The sequence below is a fragment of the Leiobunum rupestre genome, chromosome 5 (assembly GCF_980474605.1).
Source record: "Leiobunum rupestre chromosome 5, qqLeiRupe1.1.hap1, whole genome shotgun sequence".
NCBI lineage: Eukaryota > Metazoa > Arthropoda > Arachnida > Opiliones > Sclerosomatidae > Leiobunum > Leiobunum rupestre.
The window spans coordinates 39,319,313-39,337,139 of record NC_143388.1 but is presented as its reverse complement, the minus strand read 5'-3'; the positions used below and the strand labels follow the sequence as shown (position 1 = coordinate 39,337,139).

The window sequence follows — 17,827 nt, the reverse complement described above, 5'->3', positions numbered from 1 at the left end:
CCCACGAAAAAATTAATATCCTTTTAATTATGTATATTCTCTTTTTTGACCATGGCTAAAACAATACTAATTAAAGAATTTAAACAAAGTTCTGCTACTTCATGGTATAATTTTATTTACAAGTTTAAAAATACTAATATGATTAGACGCGGCTGAAGAAGGACCTCGGTCCGAAACGTCCCGAGTATTTTTAAACTTATAAATAAAATTATACCATGAAGTAGCAGAACTTTGTTTAAATTCTTTAATTAGTATTCTTTTAATAAATTAATTAATAAGACGTTGCTTTATTTTTGTATGTAATTGAATTAATATTCATTTATATTTTTAACGTAATAATGAAACATATCGGCTACTTAATATTTTCCATTTCCAATCGACCAAACTAGCAAATAGAAGCAGTTCTGAATCTGTCCTACAATCGAGGGGTATTCCCGACTTTGAATTTGGCTCTAATCTATTGGTTTTGAAAAATTTTCACTACATCTACACAACTACACCTAAGCAAGGCCAACTCTGGCTGTCGTCAGTCGCAGAAGGCCATGTTTAATGTACCAGCAGTAATGGTAAGGATACATTTCCCAATACTATGAAAGCTGATCGTGAACCACCTGCTTGTTAACTGCAGACTGAATTTGGGCATATCTTAATTTTATTTTTTATTTTTTGCTTTCCATTTTTAAATTTTTGTTACCGAAAATAATCTCTAAATAAAAAAAAACATAATAATGGTGTACTAGTGTTTTTTTTTGTTCGGACAAGTGATTTTTTTAAAAAAAACTTCTTAAGATCGAAATTTGATATTTAATAGTTAGGTGAATACACAGGGTAACATGGTTTGGTAAAATTTCATCGTTTTCTGAAAATATTTTCACACTTCTATAAAAACAAGGTGCTAGATCAATTTTGCCAATTGAGAATTTGTAGAGCATCCTCTGAAACTTACGAATACCATGGTTTCGATGGAAAAAGATCTGTTTTTCCGTGAAATTCACGACTTGAAAAATTGATAAGTTGGGCAAGCCAAAATAAACTTGTTTGATCCTGGAAAATTATAATCGAGCACTTCGTTACGAAAGCATCGCTAGTTCATCGAAAATTTCAATCATTATTTTTGTTCCGAACGTTTTTTAGCCTTTAAAAAACTTGTAAAAGGATTTTGAAACATCTAATTCTAAGACCTAAATGGTTTAAAGTTCATGTACATTTTGATTTTTGTTTTTCTAGCGAACACTATTTTATGAATAGCAAATATAAGTATTAATTGCAAATATAAGTTTAAATTGCAAATATAAGTATTAATTGCAAATATAAGTATTAATTGCAAATATAAGTAGTAATTGCAAATATAAATATTAATTTCAAATATAAGTATTAATTGCAAATATAAATTTTAAATTGCAAATATAAGTATTAAAATAAAATAACGAATTTAAAAATTTGATTATAAATAATTTGTTTATAAATATCTGCAAATATACCTGCAAACCCTTCAACCAGAGGTGAAAAATTAAAAAAAGTTTAGAATATCAATTGACTTTCACCAAAGATCAGTACGGCGATAGAGCTTTAAGTATGTTGATGCGTAATGCTATTTTATAAATTTAAATAATGTTTTACCCTTATTTAGTTTTTGAGATACATCACTTGTGAACTAAGATGGAAATGTTTATAGAAGCGTTTCTTAAAACGTTGACGGGTTATAATACTTTCGGGTCTTCCTGAACGAAAATAGGCGATTTTTAATAGCAGATATATTTTATAATAAGAGTTTAGTTTAGTTTTTAGAAACATGTATGGTCTTGTTCCATTTTTTCTTCAGCAACCATCTGCACCATCCTTTCCAAGTTCTTCCTAGCCGTTTTGTAGTCTAGCCATGGCACTCGGGTTAAGTTGGACGTACACAATAGCGTAAGTGACGCCCAAACCTAAGAAAGACATCAACATATTTTTTGTGATTAGGAACATTCCACCAATTTCCAATCCGTAATTTCCGCCTTTAATTTGCGTCTGCAAAAACAGGTAATCAATAGCTCTGTTATGAGCTAGAGCCTCTTTGGACAATAGCGTCAGACATTTTGAAGCTTTATCTACCGCGCTCGGTATTTCGGCCGCCACGAAAGTCAAAATTGTCATGTTAACCATAACTTGAAACATAGTTGGTAGTCGTAAATTAAGAGATATTGGATTCATTTCACCCCAGGACATTAAGTACTTGACGACGTTGTTACAACTACCATACAGCGCCACAAAATACCATAGCAACAACAAGTTCTTCAGCAGAGCGTTAACTCTATTGACGAAGATCACAAAGGTTAAGAAGTTGTCGTTTAGTAGTTTAATTTGCGTTAAACGAGTATTTTCCATTAATTGTATTACGTATTCGCAGAGAGCGACTAGAATGTTACACAGGTACGTTGTAAGTATAACCAAGTAGCCATTAAGAAACAACAAGGACAATGATTGTCCTACAATATGAACCGAAGCGCAAACAGTTTCGAGCCAAATTGGTTGCGATACATTGGGTTGAAACAACATAAATTGAGCATATTCAGTATTATTAAATATAAATAAACCGTGTCGTATGTCTTCGTGGGAGAAAAACTTCATTGTGATTTCTAAAACGGAGTACACGATGTACAGTCCAATGATAACCTTCAACCGGAAATTTATCTTGATTAGTTGTTCCGGTGCCCGCAAGTACAACGCGTGGCACATGTCTCGAACGAGTCCTTGGGCTTCTTTCCGACGTATTACGATGAAGTATATCGAAACTGTGGCTCCAGTTTGGTCCAAAATGGATGTTGCTATTTGGTAAAACTCGCGGGGTAGCGCACACAGGTAGTAACAAGAAGCTGCCAATGTGTAATTCATAAACAGCAAACAACTCCAAAAGTAGATTTTTACGCATAACGGTGGTTTCGGACCACATATAGGTATATTTAAAACGGGAACCTTTGAATCGTAACTTGACATTTTATTAACCGAAACTTTGTTTCTAATAAAAGCGTACCATTAGGGCGTGCGAAGAGTTTCTTCAACGTGGATTTTGTAAATATTGCAAGTTTTATGTTTCTTCCATCCTCCCAAATATTTCGGTAGCTTTACGCAAGTACAAAATTCGTCGATAAAGTTACTACGCCCATAAGTTGAATACACGATATAACTGTGTTTACGTAAATAGAAAATTTCACGCTTTTTTAGCTATACTGAATTGAAAAAAAAAAAGTGTTACATCAATTTATTGATCATACTTTTCAATTCAAGCTTCCTGAGAAAACAAAAACTCTTTGTTCAGTTCCCAAACTTTAAAGGGTTGGCAGCGGAATAGAAACTATCTTGACCTCCGAAAGCCATTACTTTTAGGGGGTAGCTTTGAAGAGTATAATATTTCCTAAGAGTAGGTAATGAAATTGCCGGAAAATTAAATTTATCCTTATCTCTTACATTTTCTTTGTGAGGCCTCAAACAATAAATTACGTGTTAATTAATTTCTGCACGCAATAGCCCCACAAAATGAATTAATTATTTTACAGACTTTTCTATTTGTGTAATATTATAAGAAGCTATTATCTAAAGTCTCTACCGTTAGTTTTTGAGTGCCGAAACACTGAAGAGTAACTTTGGTCAGACTTATTTTCTTAGCAATTTTTCTAAGGGTCAGTAGGAAATTGTTTCAAAGTAGGGTTGTTAATTTTCCGGAAAAATAAAATGCGGAAAAATTTCCGGAAAATTTTCCGAATTGCGGAAAATTTTCCGCAAATCGGAAAAATAAAAAATTTAAACATAAATTACTTTTCAAGGGTTTTTAATGTTTTAAACTTTTTATCTATTTAAAATGACTAATATCAGTAAACATACTACAAAACATTAATAGTGTTACATTTCAACCAGTTTAAACTAGTCTATAGGTTTAGTTTTACTTTTAGATTAGAAAAAATGAGGTGAAAATGCCGCTTTATTTAAATTTGCAAACAATATATTAGACAAATCATGGAATGAAAACGTTTTTAATATTTTTCGGGAAAATACGGAAAATTTTCCGGAAAAAAGGCCTCGGAAATTTTCCGCGGAAAATTTTCCGACTTACAACACTATTTCAAAGTAATAGTCCCTTATTGGTGGCGCCACAAGTTAGTATTGATGGAAGCTTGACCTTCCCTGCCGATGTTTAATATCAGTAAATGACCTTTCGCCGTGTAATTTTACTTGTAACACATTCACGTGTAGTAACACAAACGATAGATTGTATGACGTGATTTGGAGCCATTCTGAAGAGGACAAAGGTACTCTGGCCGAACGTGAGATAACGTAGAAATGGACTATTACGGTCATGTACAATCTTGCGTCGCTTTAGAATTTAATGTATAAAATGTTAAAATATAAATTTCAAAGGATCCAAATCTCAGGGGCGGACTGGTCAAATTGACAGGAGAAGAAAATCGCTGGGAGCCACGAGCAAACTTTGCTGTAGGAGTTTGCCGTTTTACTAATGGGGCCGTGTTGCACAATCGAAAGATAAAGGACCTTTTGGTAGTTCATTTTTGATTCAACAACTCTGGTGTTCAAAAAGCGGGGCTACTATTCCCACCAGACTATTTTTTTTCAATCAACCTCTGCCAGGAGACATGACTCCGCCTATTCTAGTCTTTAATGTAACGCCCGGTATGTCAATATTAAAATTTCGAAAGAGGCCTAAAAATCCAACCAAGGGGGCTAATTTTTTTAATAAGTTGAAGTTATCATAAATGCAAAATTTAACCATGGTTAGTTTAAACTAGTAAATAGTAAGTAATATACTATAGAGACAGATACTTCATGGTTTAAAATAAACTTTTATTAAAAAGAATATTGGGGAAGCTTTTCGAGCCCACTCGCTCCTTTTCAGCAGTAGTTTAGTACCCTAAAAGGAGTATTTTAACACTTTAAAGGGAGTATTGTAGCACCCTTACGGCAGTAGTTTAGAACCTTAAAGGGAGTAGTTAAAAACTTTAAAGGGAATATTATAAAACCCTTAAGGGAGTATTATAGAACCCTGAAGGGGGTAGTGTAACACCCTGAAGGGGGTAGTGTAACACCCTGAAGGGAGTCGTTTGGTACCCTAAAAGGAGTGGTCTTGTACCCTAGAGGGAGTAAATAATAACCCTGAAGGGAATAGTTTTATACCATAAACTGTTAACAAAGGAACGAAAACGGAGGACATAAGCACCCCAAACAGTGTAAATAAACACCCTAGCCGGAAAACTGCTTTTTAAGTTGTTGAATAACATGCTTTATAAACCTGTTAAGGTGTTAAATATGGGACAAGAAAAAACCATTAAAGGTTTGAAAATACACCCTTTTTTTAAGAGTGTAGGTTCACAATATCTTTAAGATATTTTGAGGTCGATATCACTTCAAAATTATTTTTATTCACTTACTTAATTAGTTATTATAAGTTTAATAATTTTTATTATCTTTCCTTAACGAAGTCTTAGTTTACTAACCCTCTTACGTTTTTGGTCACATGATCACAATCCCAAAAAATTGTTTTCGCTGTCTATAATTATTATTCTTTCGTTATTTCTTAAAGAAGTTTGGACTTTTCAAATCCTTGAAGAAGTTTGGACTTTTCAAATCCTTGAAGAAGTTTCGACTTTTCAAATCCTTGAAGAAGTTTCGACTTTAAATAATTGGTTCATGATGTCTTTTTACAATTTTGATTATATATTCCTTTGAAATGTTTTAGTTCACCATAGCTTTTAAAAAGTGTGCTTGATTATCAATATATAATATTTTGGAGCATTAACTTTATCACTATAACTCAGCTAGGCTAATAGCAAAGGCACCACCTTAGGCCCAAGTCATCGAGTTACTTTTAATGCCAATTTAAAAAGGAAGCTGGGTAACAATGCGTAGGAGGGTGGTGGGAAAACCTTTATGCCAAGCGAGACAACAGCTCCCTAAACTTACTATTAACGTTAACCTCTACAAATATTTATCGCGAAGGGATCCTTTTATAAACGGATTCCCTTTATCTTTGACATTTTTTAAATTAACTACATTTTCCTTTAAAATAATACTATCCCTTAAAAATTGGTTCCATTATCTCTTATATTTTTTCACTATCCCTTTAAGATTGCTTAGGTCATTCCTGCATTAAATAATTTATTAAAACAATATCCCTTATAATGCTTTAAGATCACTATGTTTTTTTTTTGGGTTTCATATAATTTGAAGAGTTTTTGGTATCATTTAAAACATTTCCTTGTTCACTCTAAATTTCATAATATTTTAAGATGTTTAAAGAATTTTTAATTAATTTTCGAACCATCTACCATGTCTAGGAATATTTTGAGTTACCAACAAAAACAAAAAGCCTTGTTTTGTGTTGAGTAAATAAATATCAGAGGTTTTTTCGAAACCGATCGTTATTAAACAGATTGAGCCCGCACTTCATACGCGTAGAAGGAAACGTATACGAGTGTTAAGAGAGGTTAAGCAAAGGGCTCTAGATGTTTCAACAACAACGTCGGGAGTACCTCGACGTTCGAAGAGAAACATGCTTTGAAATCGGTTAAACGCGCTTTTAGTTTGCAATCGAATTTTAACCAATTGCGCGCCTTTCGCTAACCCAGGGTACATTAAGAATTTAAAACTTCGTTTGAACAATTCTAAGATAATTGTTTGTTTTTTTCATGTGCCGGGTCTACAGTGCAGCAAATTAATCTTCTTGAATACTTTTAATTGTACTAGGCGCTATTTGTATTTAAACACTATAAATATATTACGACGTAAGCTCGACATAAATATGGCGTAGTTTTGAAGTTCGAAAATATTCGACTACGAAGTACAAACGGGAAAAAAAAAACATTTACTTGACTGTTTACCATTGCCATTTCAACTATGATATTTCGGTAATTTGAAACAACAACACTTCACCCCCTTGTTCCCCTTTCACAACTCTTGTTGAAGTACTTTTTAAGGAGATTAGAATGGTGCACAAATTATTCCCCGCAAAGCATTATTTAAAAAAAAATTAAAAATTGCCCAAAGACTATACATTGGCGGCTGACGGCGGCGCGCACTCGCTTCGCTTGAGCGCTAGGGGACGCACCAGCGCCCCCCCCCCCAGCCCCGTTCTTATAATCATCATGGGTGCATATATAAACCAGAGAGTATAAAGTCGCTTCGCTACAGAGAGGCGCCTCTCTTTAAAAAATCCGTGGTACGATTTTATTCGCCGAGAATGTCCACAATTCCCGGGCGTTTGATGGCGCTAGTAGTATCTCCGGCGCGCGCTAGATTAGAGTTTGAGAAGACGCAAAAAAGGAAGAGTGTTTTTGGTATTTTTGCGAGTTTAATTTATTTTGAAATGTCTTGTTCGGCTAAAAATTGTAAATCGAATAAAAAGGTAACCACGCGTCTGTCTTTTTTTTTTTCAAGTTTCCAAGAGATAAAGACCGGTGAATACGCGTTTTAATTTAATAAGCCTATCCTAATACATTAACATTTCTTAAAACTTAATAGTTCTGCATTGTAACTGCTAAATGTAAACAGTGAAAAGCTCCAAAATAAAACTACAGATTACTTACACTTTAACCACGTATTTTGCGGTCTTCATTTCACTGACGATTGTTTTATGAATATCAAAACCAAAAACAGGCTTACACTATTTTTTTTGGAAAATTCCAATGAAACCACGGTTTTCCCTAGGTAAACTGAAGGCAAAAACATATCCCGCCATGGTCTCTTACTGTCTAATGTTCATTTATAATTAATTCAAATAGTAGCAAATGAAAATGCACCTGAAGATCATGTTACAACTACAATCTGGTGTAAGGTAAACGCAGCACTACAAATGCCAAATTATGCCCTCAAAAATCAATTACACGAAGAAAATGATAATTTATATAAAATATTCAAAATGATGAACACTAGCTTAAAATGAAATTTTTTTTACAGTGGATAAAGTCAATTCCTATGAATTTAAAACCAGAACTATCTATTGAATTCTATTCCATTTAAATATATTTGTACTGAACATAATTATAGCCATTCAACTAAACATTTTGACAATAATGAAAACGATAACATTGAAGGTTTCGTAGACTTCGGTCCATATGGAAGGTCAAAATAGTACGCAAATCAGGCCCTAGTGTTCATGGTGAATGACATAAAACTGAAATTCAAACCACCAATTGGTTACTTCCTCACAAAAGATGCTTGTCCCGAACAGACTTTGAAGATATTGCTTCATGATTGCGTAACTCACCTAAAACGTATTGGCCTTATTGTCAAAACTGTAGTCTGTGACCAAGGAACCGGCAATCAAAATTTGTTCAAAAGTATGAGGATATCAGTCGAAAAGCCAAAAAGCCATTCATTGAAATTGATCCTCCACATCTCTTGAAAAGTGTGAGGAACATTTTCAAACGGTATCCCATAATAGTGGTAGGCAATCTAGTTTCTTGGGCAGTCCCAGAACATTTTTTCAAAATAGACCAAGAAATTGGTAAGTTTCAAAGCACACAAGCTGAAACGTAAACATATCAAGTTACCAGCATTTTCTAACATGAAAGTCAGTTTAGCTGCCCAAATTTGCAGTCAAAGTGTTTCTAATTCAAATGGCCTGTTCACTGGGATTAGGAGAGTTAACAATTGAAAGCACATACACAGCAGAGTTCCTCTTACACATGAACGGCCTTTTTGATTGCTGCAATAGCAGGACATTAAACAATGAAACACACTGTAAGAGAGCAATGACTGATCAATCCATCCACATACCAATGCTGAAAGAAAAATTGGAAACGTTTAATCCATGGTAGCTTCAGAACTGTAGGTATAAAACCTTACCTTGTATTGAAGGGTGGAAACTATCAATTCAGTCTTTGCTACTCCTATGGAATGATATAAAGGATAATTTTAGTTTTAAGTTCTTAGTAACTGGAAGAATTAGTCAAGATTTTTAGAAAACTACTTTGGTTCCATTCGCCAATAAGGAGACAATTAGCCTTTTAGGTTTACATAGAGCCACGTAGCAGCCATAGCGAGAAGCTTAAAAACTACTGGATTTTCATCTGCTAAGCAGACGCTTTGGTCTCTTATCAAGGAAAATAGTAAACCTAAAAGGCTAATTGAGATCATCCAAATCCTCAACAATACCAGGCAGCATACAGAGCTGCATCAGTCAATAGCCTCTTAAAACCATCAGATTCATATTGAATTGACAATTTGGATGACTTTATTTTAAACAGACTCGTTTAAAGTACCAGCTCCTGGACCATGATGAAGATTTGTCCAATTATGATAACCATTGGGTTTTGCAAGGTAAAGGACAATTCACTGACGAAGATTTAGAAATTTTCAAAGCCATTAAAAGTCCAAACCTTCTAAAAGAAAATGTTCTTAATTATATTTCTGAATATCTAATTCACCGCTGCTATTCAAAACACCAATGTTTTACCATGGTTTTGGTATATTTAATTAAGACTTGGCCAGCCCATAAAATATTCCACTTTAGATTCCACGAATTTCTTTTGATATATTAAAAAAGTATAATTGTTAATATTGAAATGAAATAGGGAGGGATTTTTCTTGTACTTACTTTTTATATTTCTTACGAAATCAACTGTTTTACTTAAATAGTTAAAATAATTCAACATCACAGCTGACTGAGCTGAATTCAACTTTAACCTACTGAGAGCAAAATTTATTTTTCTTTGATAAGCAATTTTACAGTGCCATCGTGTGTCCGGGAATTGCAAACACCGTCGTCTGCTTCTTCAACGCTCTCATGGGGAAAAAACGTACCACGAAATTTTAACATTACGGAGATAGGAAGAGGCGCCTCTCTGTAGCGAAGCGACTTTACACTCTCTGTATAAACCCCATTAGCTATATCTCCTTAAGTATTAATTGCCGAAAAATAATGTTTCGCATTACAAAAGCTTTAGTCCCATTCGACCGAAATCCCATTCGACCGAAGGCGGTTTTTGAGGTGTCCCATTCGACCGAATTCCGCCGAAACGTGCGGTTTTTATGCGTCCCATTCGACCGAACGCTTTTATGTGTCCCATTCGACCGAACGCTGCTATATAAATTGGCTTTTGGAATGAGCATGAATTATATTTTTATCTTCACCTAGTCAAGAAAAGTAACTGAACCAAAACTGAAATAGTACCCTTAACCAACTCTAACCTAACCTAACCTAACCTAACCTAAACATGGATGTTCGATAGTACATACCTTATAAATAAAATACCAAATGACCCCGCCAATTGGGCTACATTTTAAAATTCTTTCGGTCGATTGGGATTCGGTCGAATGGGATTTCGGTCGAATGGGAATAAACGATTACAAAACCAAAGAAAAAACTAGCGAAATTTTTGAAAACGGAATGTTGAGTGAAGAGGATGAATTCCGTGGTTCCTCGTCGTCGGAAATCTGTGGCTTGTTGGGGTCGTATAGCCGAGCAGCTGCTTCCCAAAAACCGAAAAATAAATTAGTTTTTAAGCACTCTCAACAAATAAAGAAAGGCTTGGCCTTATTTCGCTGATATTGTATATTTTGAATATCTATAATAAATTTGAAATTGAAATTGATTTTCGACCGGGCAAAAACGGCGCGACGGAGAGCTCTCTTCGCCGCAAAGTGAATTCTACGCCCCGAACCGTTCGGTTCGTACATCATTAAAATAAGTTTATCTTTATAATTAATAATTTGCGGCTAATAATTTTCCCACCATTAAGTTCCCCTTAATAAGTACTTTGGGAAAGTGGAACGAAAAAGTGGAAAAAAATGTGGCGGGGCTATTGTTCAAAATAGCTTTAAATATAGTTTTGAAGACTAATCGGTACAATATATTTTCAATTAATGAAACTTTGTAGTCTTAACATTTTGGTAATAAACGGAAATCAATGGTAAATAATGGAGTGAAGTAGGATATTCCATTGTTTCGCTTTCAGGATTTCTTCGATTTATACATTACTATATCAAACGCGTGACTTGCAAACTTCTACGCAATCCGCATCAGGTGATTTTTCTGTATCGGCTCTGTCTATATGCACCTACAGAACAAAGTTCCGTACTTCAAATACAAAACCAATTAAATCGACTTCGGTGAATTTGGCTTTTATTGCGTTTCGAAAGGTCAGATTTCACTAATAATATGACAAATAGCGCCTGATAATTTCAATGTAATCCCTTGTTTTTTCTATTTTCAAATAATAATAATAAAATTTTAAATATTGAAATGTTTTATCAAATTCAATTTATAAAGTTATTAGGTTTTAGAACTAAGGAATATACCTTTTTATCGTAAAGGTTAGTTCGCGCATGAGCGGCCATCTCTATAGCAACCGTGACGTCAAAGGATAGAAGGTGATAAAAGCCCTAGACGCGTCGGAGAGCTCTCAGTTAGGACGTTTTACAGCGTACGAAAGAGCTTCTATCGTTCGAACGATGGCGGTTTTCTGGAAAGACGTCCTCGGTTGGAACAAATAACGCTTACTTCGTTTGGCCGGAGCTTTCTAAGCCTCGGCAGGCTTTTCGTTTCGTAGCATTCTAGAGCGGTCTCGCAATCGCCCGCTTCCGGGTGCCCTGAGGCTTGAATGCTGCACCAAGGAACGAAAGGCCACCTCTTTCGAAACGTACGCTTTGTTGTGCATTTTAACCATCCAACATTCGTCGTTTTCTGTTGAGGTGGCTGTTTACTTCGTTCAGGAATTGTTTGGCATAACGAACAACTGTTGATAAAAATTCGAGGTATTACTGATGAAATCTGAATATTGATGACGATAAGCATTACTTGACCGGGTTGCCACAGTACCTGGAAAATTCAGGAAAAAATAGTTACATATCGTTTTCTAATTGGTATTATAACTTTCTTTAAATGTGTTTGATGTTTTTTTTAATTTTTACAATTAGGAATTTGCCATTGGAATCTCTCTAATCTTTGGAAATAATTCGAATGTAAATTTGGCTATTTCCAAGAATAGAGCCGTCCTAATATCTTTTGTTCCGATATTTTTAATATCTTTAAGATGTCAGGAATTTATCGGCGTTTAAAGTTTTCGTCGGAGAGTATTATTTTAATTTTTAATAAGTTTCTATGCCTAACTTAATGTAATCTGCCAACTGTGAACCAGATGCGGCACAAGAGCGAAAAACGAAACATTTCCGATGCAGCCGGACATGCGATTACAACAAAACAATTATTTCCGTTAAAAACCTGCTTCACAAATGAAATATAGTAACCAAATGTTATACTAGCTCCCGGTTATATATTGGTTCAATATTTTTATATAGGTTTTGTTGTAGTCACGTGTCAATTTTCGCGTTTGTACTTAAGCAGGTAACATTATGTTAGAGACTTAAAAATATATATAGCAAACTTTTGTACCGATAAATTCCGTAAAGATATCAAAACAAAATTTATTCGGAAGAGGCTATTCTTGGAGATTGTTGTAAATGTTTGGGAAGATGTATTCTTAATTTTTTTATATTAAACATTTATAATTTGAATCAGTTAAAAACTTTTAATTTGAATAATTTAAAATTTTTAAATTTTAATTTATTTTTATTATTATTGTTCCAATCAAAATTCGAGGGATTCAAGAACTTTTTAAATTTGTCCCATCTCTACGGGCAATACATAAAAAGATAATCATGCTATTTTCAAGGAGATAGGATGGTTAAGGCCATTATTAAACATACAATAATAAGAATTTTGAAATGTTAAGTGAATAAATTTATCAACGAATATTATGTGAGGTAGTAAGTGTAAACTTGGAAATGTCACTCAATTTGAATTTGTAAAGTCTGTGGTAACCCTAGAAGAAAGATTAAGCCACTGAATGAAACGCGTAGTGAGAACTCGTAGAGCGGTTACGCAGCTATATTTTAACAGGCGAAGGATTTTACATGGATAATGTAACAATCATCGTCAAGTAAATACGGTTGAATTAATTTTTAATTTTATTGAAATATATTGTTCAATTTAATCACAATATTATAACTAATATCCTTTTGAATTATGTAGTTATAGGGATTGATGAATAAAAGTGATTTCAAAAGTACTTACAGAGTCGCTCCTTATTTATTTCGTTCCTATCAAAGTCAGGGAATTCAGTTTAATACTTTTTTAGGTAATTTTAATCTAGATCTATGGCAAATTAATTTTGTACTGAAATATAAGTTGATTAAATTTATTAACTTCTGATAAATGTAAAGGTTAAAGACTTGTAAATTTTTGCCTTAAATAGTGAAAATAACTTAAAATTATCAGGGAGTAGTCAGGGAATTTGGATCTGGTAATATTGTGTCAACCCTGCAAGGGTTTTGGATACAATTGTATTTCAACAAGTTCTGGTCAGTGGTTTTTTTAATTTTGAAGATAACTAATGTTGGTTATACGGTGTTATGGTTTGCCCTATTTTCCGAAACGACTGCTCCGATTTACAATATTTTATATATTATAATTATATAACTCATTTTCTCTAAATTAAAGTTTATTTGGTGGCCCTTATATATGAATCATAAATAACTATAATTTTTAATAATTAAAATGACTTTACCGGAAAATAATTTATAGATTTTTTATAATCTATCGGAAATTATTAAAAAAAATAAGAATACAAATTTATACAAAACTCGCTATAGATTCTTTTTAATAGCAGAAATGAAAGCAGACACGAAAGGCGAAAAAAAAAGGCTGTAGCGCCACCAATCCTTTTTTTATTAATTCTTCCGTTAGAAATCTACTTTAGAATACCTACAGTAACCAAGAATGTATTTAATTATTTATACTTTGGGAGAATAACTATTTCGAGACGATAGGCGTGCATCGGGACTACTTTTCACCCGGCACGATTTATGGGAGATGAGATTTATGGTGGATGAGAATTATGGGAGATGAAATTTATGGGGTATCAGATAGGGGACACGTCACGGCGTGAGCTTTAATTGCGTCGAGCGACGTCAGTTTGAAGGAACCAATGAGACACCAGGCTGATTTGATTTTATAAAGAGCTTATCTTTCGAGGGTGAAGGTGATTGGAAACAACGTTAGAAGTTGTTTCGAAATTGTGCATTTGGTTTTATATATTTTACCCCAAAATAGAATACAGAGGTAGTTTTCTTAGAGATATTACAATTTGTAGGTCTTATTTTAGTATTTTTTTATTCAAATAAATATTTTGGACCATTGTTGATGTTTTTATAAATGACATTTATAAAATGAGTAATTATATAATTGATTAATATTTAACATGTTATTTTTTGGAACAAGTTTTTAGTTGGTGAATTCCATCTGACATTGAGTATAGATCTTTGGGTTCGTTTTTTTTAGCATTTTAATTTTATCTAGGTTGTTTTTTATTGTATTTCCCCATATGAAATGAATAAATTAAAATAATTGAAATGAATAAATTAAAATAATTGAAATGAATAAATTAAAATAATTGAAATGAATAAATTAAAATAATTGAAATGAATAAATTAAAATAATTTAAATGAATTAATTAAAATAATTGAAATGAATAAATTAAAATAATTTAAATGAATTAATTAAAATAATTGAAATTTATAAATTAAAATAATTGAAATTTATAAATTAAAATAATTGAAATTTATAAATTAAAATAATTTAAATTTATAAATTAAAATAATTTAAATTTATAAATTAAAATAATTTAAATTTATAAATTAAAATAATTTAAATTTATAAAATTTAAATTATTTTAATTTATAAAATTTAAATTATTTTAATTTATAAAATTTAAATTATTTTAATTTATAAAATTTAAATTATTTTAATTTATAAAATGTAAATAAATTAAATTAAATTTTGAAATTAATATAAATTAAATTAAATTTTGAAATTAAAATTAATGAAATTAAATTTTGAAATTAAAATTAATGAAATTAAATTTTGAAATTAAAATAAATTAAAATAAATTTTGAAATTAAAATAAATTAAAATAAATTTTGAAATTAAAATAAATGAAATTAAATTTAGAAATTAAAATTAATGAAATTAAATTTAGAAATTAAAATAAATGAAATTAAATTTAGAAATTAAAATAAATGAAATTAAATTTAGAAATTAAAATAAATTAAATTCAATTTAGAAATTAAAATAAATTAAATTCAATTTAGAAATTAAAATAAATTAAATTCAATTTAGAAATTAAAATAATTTAAATTAATTAATAGGGTCCGGCTCTCGTTGAGGTCAGACGTCCTTTCTATCATCTCTTTCAGCAGAGTAAAGTATCTAACAAGTTCCTTCGCAGGCTCGAAGTAGTTTTGTGGGAGCACTAGTTTATTGCTAAACAAATTCACTTTATATGTTAACTGTGTATATTGTTAATATTTCTTTGTCTAATATTTAAAACTTATTAGAAACATTATTTCCTGATGTATTTTTGACAAAGGTTTGCGAAAACCATTGGCCAGTTGAGGTATATAACTTCTTATATCTAATAAATACGTTATGTTTTTCTAGTGAAACTTATTATAGCGGCCGTGTTATCAAATTAAAATTTAAATGATCGATTTTGGCTTAAATTTTACAAATGCTACAGAGAATATTTTTAAACCAAAAGTTTTAAAAATATTCATGCTTTTTGTACAATTTTTAATTTCCGATAAATTTAACGGTAATTGTATTTTATGAATTGTTGTGCAATGTTGCAAACGGCGGCGACGACTAGAACTGCCATAAGAGTTATGCCTATTGATGGTTCGGGCGGAACGAAAATGACATCAGGAACAAACCGTTTGAAACGTGCTACGAGTAAGAGGAATTACAAAAGTTATGCAATTTCCGCAAGGAGCTTTTTGTCCAAACGGGGATTTTTCTATTTTCAAAAATTTAAAGCCGCGAATGTACTTTCATATCGTCTTCGAACGCGCCCCTCAAAATAGAGTTAGTAAACCCAAGATTAGGTTTTTACAGGTTGTGGGTTTTTTTGAACCATTGTTAATTTAAAATAATACCAGAGTCGGCTTTTTACGCGAACATCCGAAGAGGATAACAGTTTCAACACAAGATGCTTTACGAAATATTTTGCTGTTCTGCTGCCTTCACTTATGTATGTTTGATTTTCACGCCTTTATAGTTTTAGTTTTGGTATATAGGTATTGAAAATAATTAAGGAATTGCTTTGGATACACATCTTAAGATGTACTAGCTACATTTATTAATATACAGTTACAATGAAATTTATTAATAAATTAAATAAATAAATTAATTATATAATTAATTTTTTTTAATTATTAAGTAAAGAATTGATTAGTATTCATTTCTAAGATTTTCATTACTAAGATTTTTTTATTGGTATCTAAAATTGGCATTTTTAAAATTAATGTAGTTATTCTTCAGTTTTGTTATGGAAATTAGGAGTTTTTATCATTAAGTACATTTTACAACCTTAATTTTTAGCGTTATAGGTTTAATTATTTTTTAATTTTAGGCTGTATTTGACAGAATATATTTAGATTATCTAGGTATCTTAAATTTTAAACAACATTATATCCAATTTAAGAAAATAAATAAAACTTAAAGAATGAAGTTTTAACGATTTTGTGCGAAATAATAGTTTTAACCGAGCTCACCCGAAGAGTAAAGGTACATTTGGCAATAGTAGATTTTATAAAATAAAAAGGGGTCTTGCCAAACTTAATCAAATATCGCTCATAAGTCTCAATACCTAGTAGCTATATTATGTATAGCTTACGTAGGAAGCCGGCTTAAGCCTGCTCAATTATAAGCGCTGCGTCCTTTAGCAGTAGAAAGCAATGACAGCGAGCTAAGCGTAGTTATTTGTCGATGAGCCGGTCCTGATCTGCAGTGCGTGACGAGTTAGGTTGTTTACAGGAAATCGCTTACAGCGTGGCGAGAAAATATTTTGAAATAATATTTTCTCGTAAATGTTTATATTTTAACAAAAACTAAACGCTTAGAGATAATGGGTGAAGTTCATTGTCGTGTTCGTTGTAGGTGAAATGAGACTCTGTTGCATGGCTGAAGGTTTGGACTAATTTCTGTACCCGATCCCTGTTATAGATATCGATATTATAAAAACCCCTTAATAATCGTCGTCGTTTGAGCCGCGCGTTTCTCGCCGCCTCAACTCTCTCACAAGCATCGCGCCTCGGACGGAGCGGGCTGCGGGCGCTCTTATTATCAGTAAAGTTAGAAGAGACCACCTATGGACTGTGAGAAGGATGATAAAATACGCGAAAAAGTAGATTAGTCCATAATTAAAAGGGATAATATATCTAAATCCTAAACAAATTTGAAGAAATTAAAAAACTTACTAATAACTCGTACCGATAGGTCTTCAAGCGAATCTCGGATCAAATAGATCTTCGAGTAATAAACTACATAAATTTAGTTTTTATGTAGTTTATTACTCGAAGATCTATTTGATCCGAGATTCGCTCGAAGACCTATTGGTACGAGTTATTAGTAAGTTTTTTAATTTCTTCAAATTTGTTTAGGATTTAGATATATTATCCCTTTTAATTATGGACTAATCTACTTTTTCGCGTATTTTATTATCGCTCTTATTATCACTCTTTCGGCCGTTGATTCCCTGAGCCATAACTTTATTATAATAATTATTATTATGTATTATTTATTACAGTAATCTGCAACAAAAAATAAAATAATAATAATAATAAATTTTAAAATTTGAATGTTAAATGAGTAGGGAAGAAAATAAATATAAATATGGAAACCTTTGTGGGCAAAATTGGATCAAAGATTTTGTGTTAAAAATTGGAGCAGCAGTGGACTGTGATTTGAAAGGCGGAATGACGTCATTCTGTTGTTCACAGG

General features: G+C 32.0%; 1 long non-coding RNA gene across 2 annotated transcripts; it reads right to left on the bottom strand.

The window, feature by feature from the left end:
- Window positions 1–8,544: 8,544 nt before the first annotated feature.
- Window positions 8,545–9,477, bottom strand: LOC149944436 (uncharacterized). 2 transcript variants are annotated; one of them, XR_016480937.1, is made up of 4 exons: window positions 9,446–9,477; window positions 9,252–9,371; window positions 8,831–8,879; window positions 8,545–8,695 (listed from the first exon to the last, which is right to left on the bottom strand). It is a non-coding gene; the product is annotated as an uncharacterized LOC149944436 (long non-coding RNA). The 2 variants fall into 2 exon arrangements; XR_016480938.1 differs by having other exon boundaries at window positions 8,545–8,771; window positions 8,836–8,879.
- Between the last annotated feature and the right edge of the window lie 8,350 nt (window positions 9,478–17,827).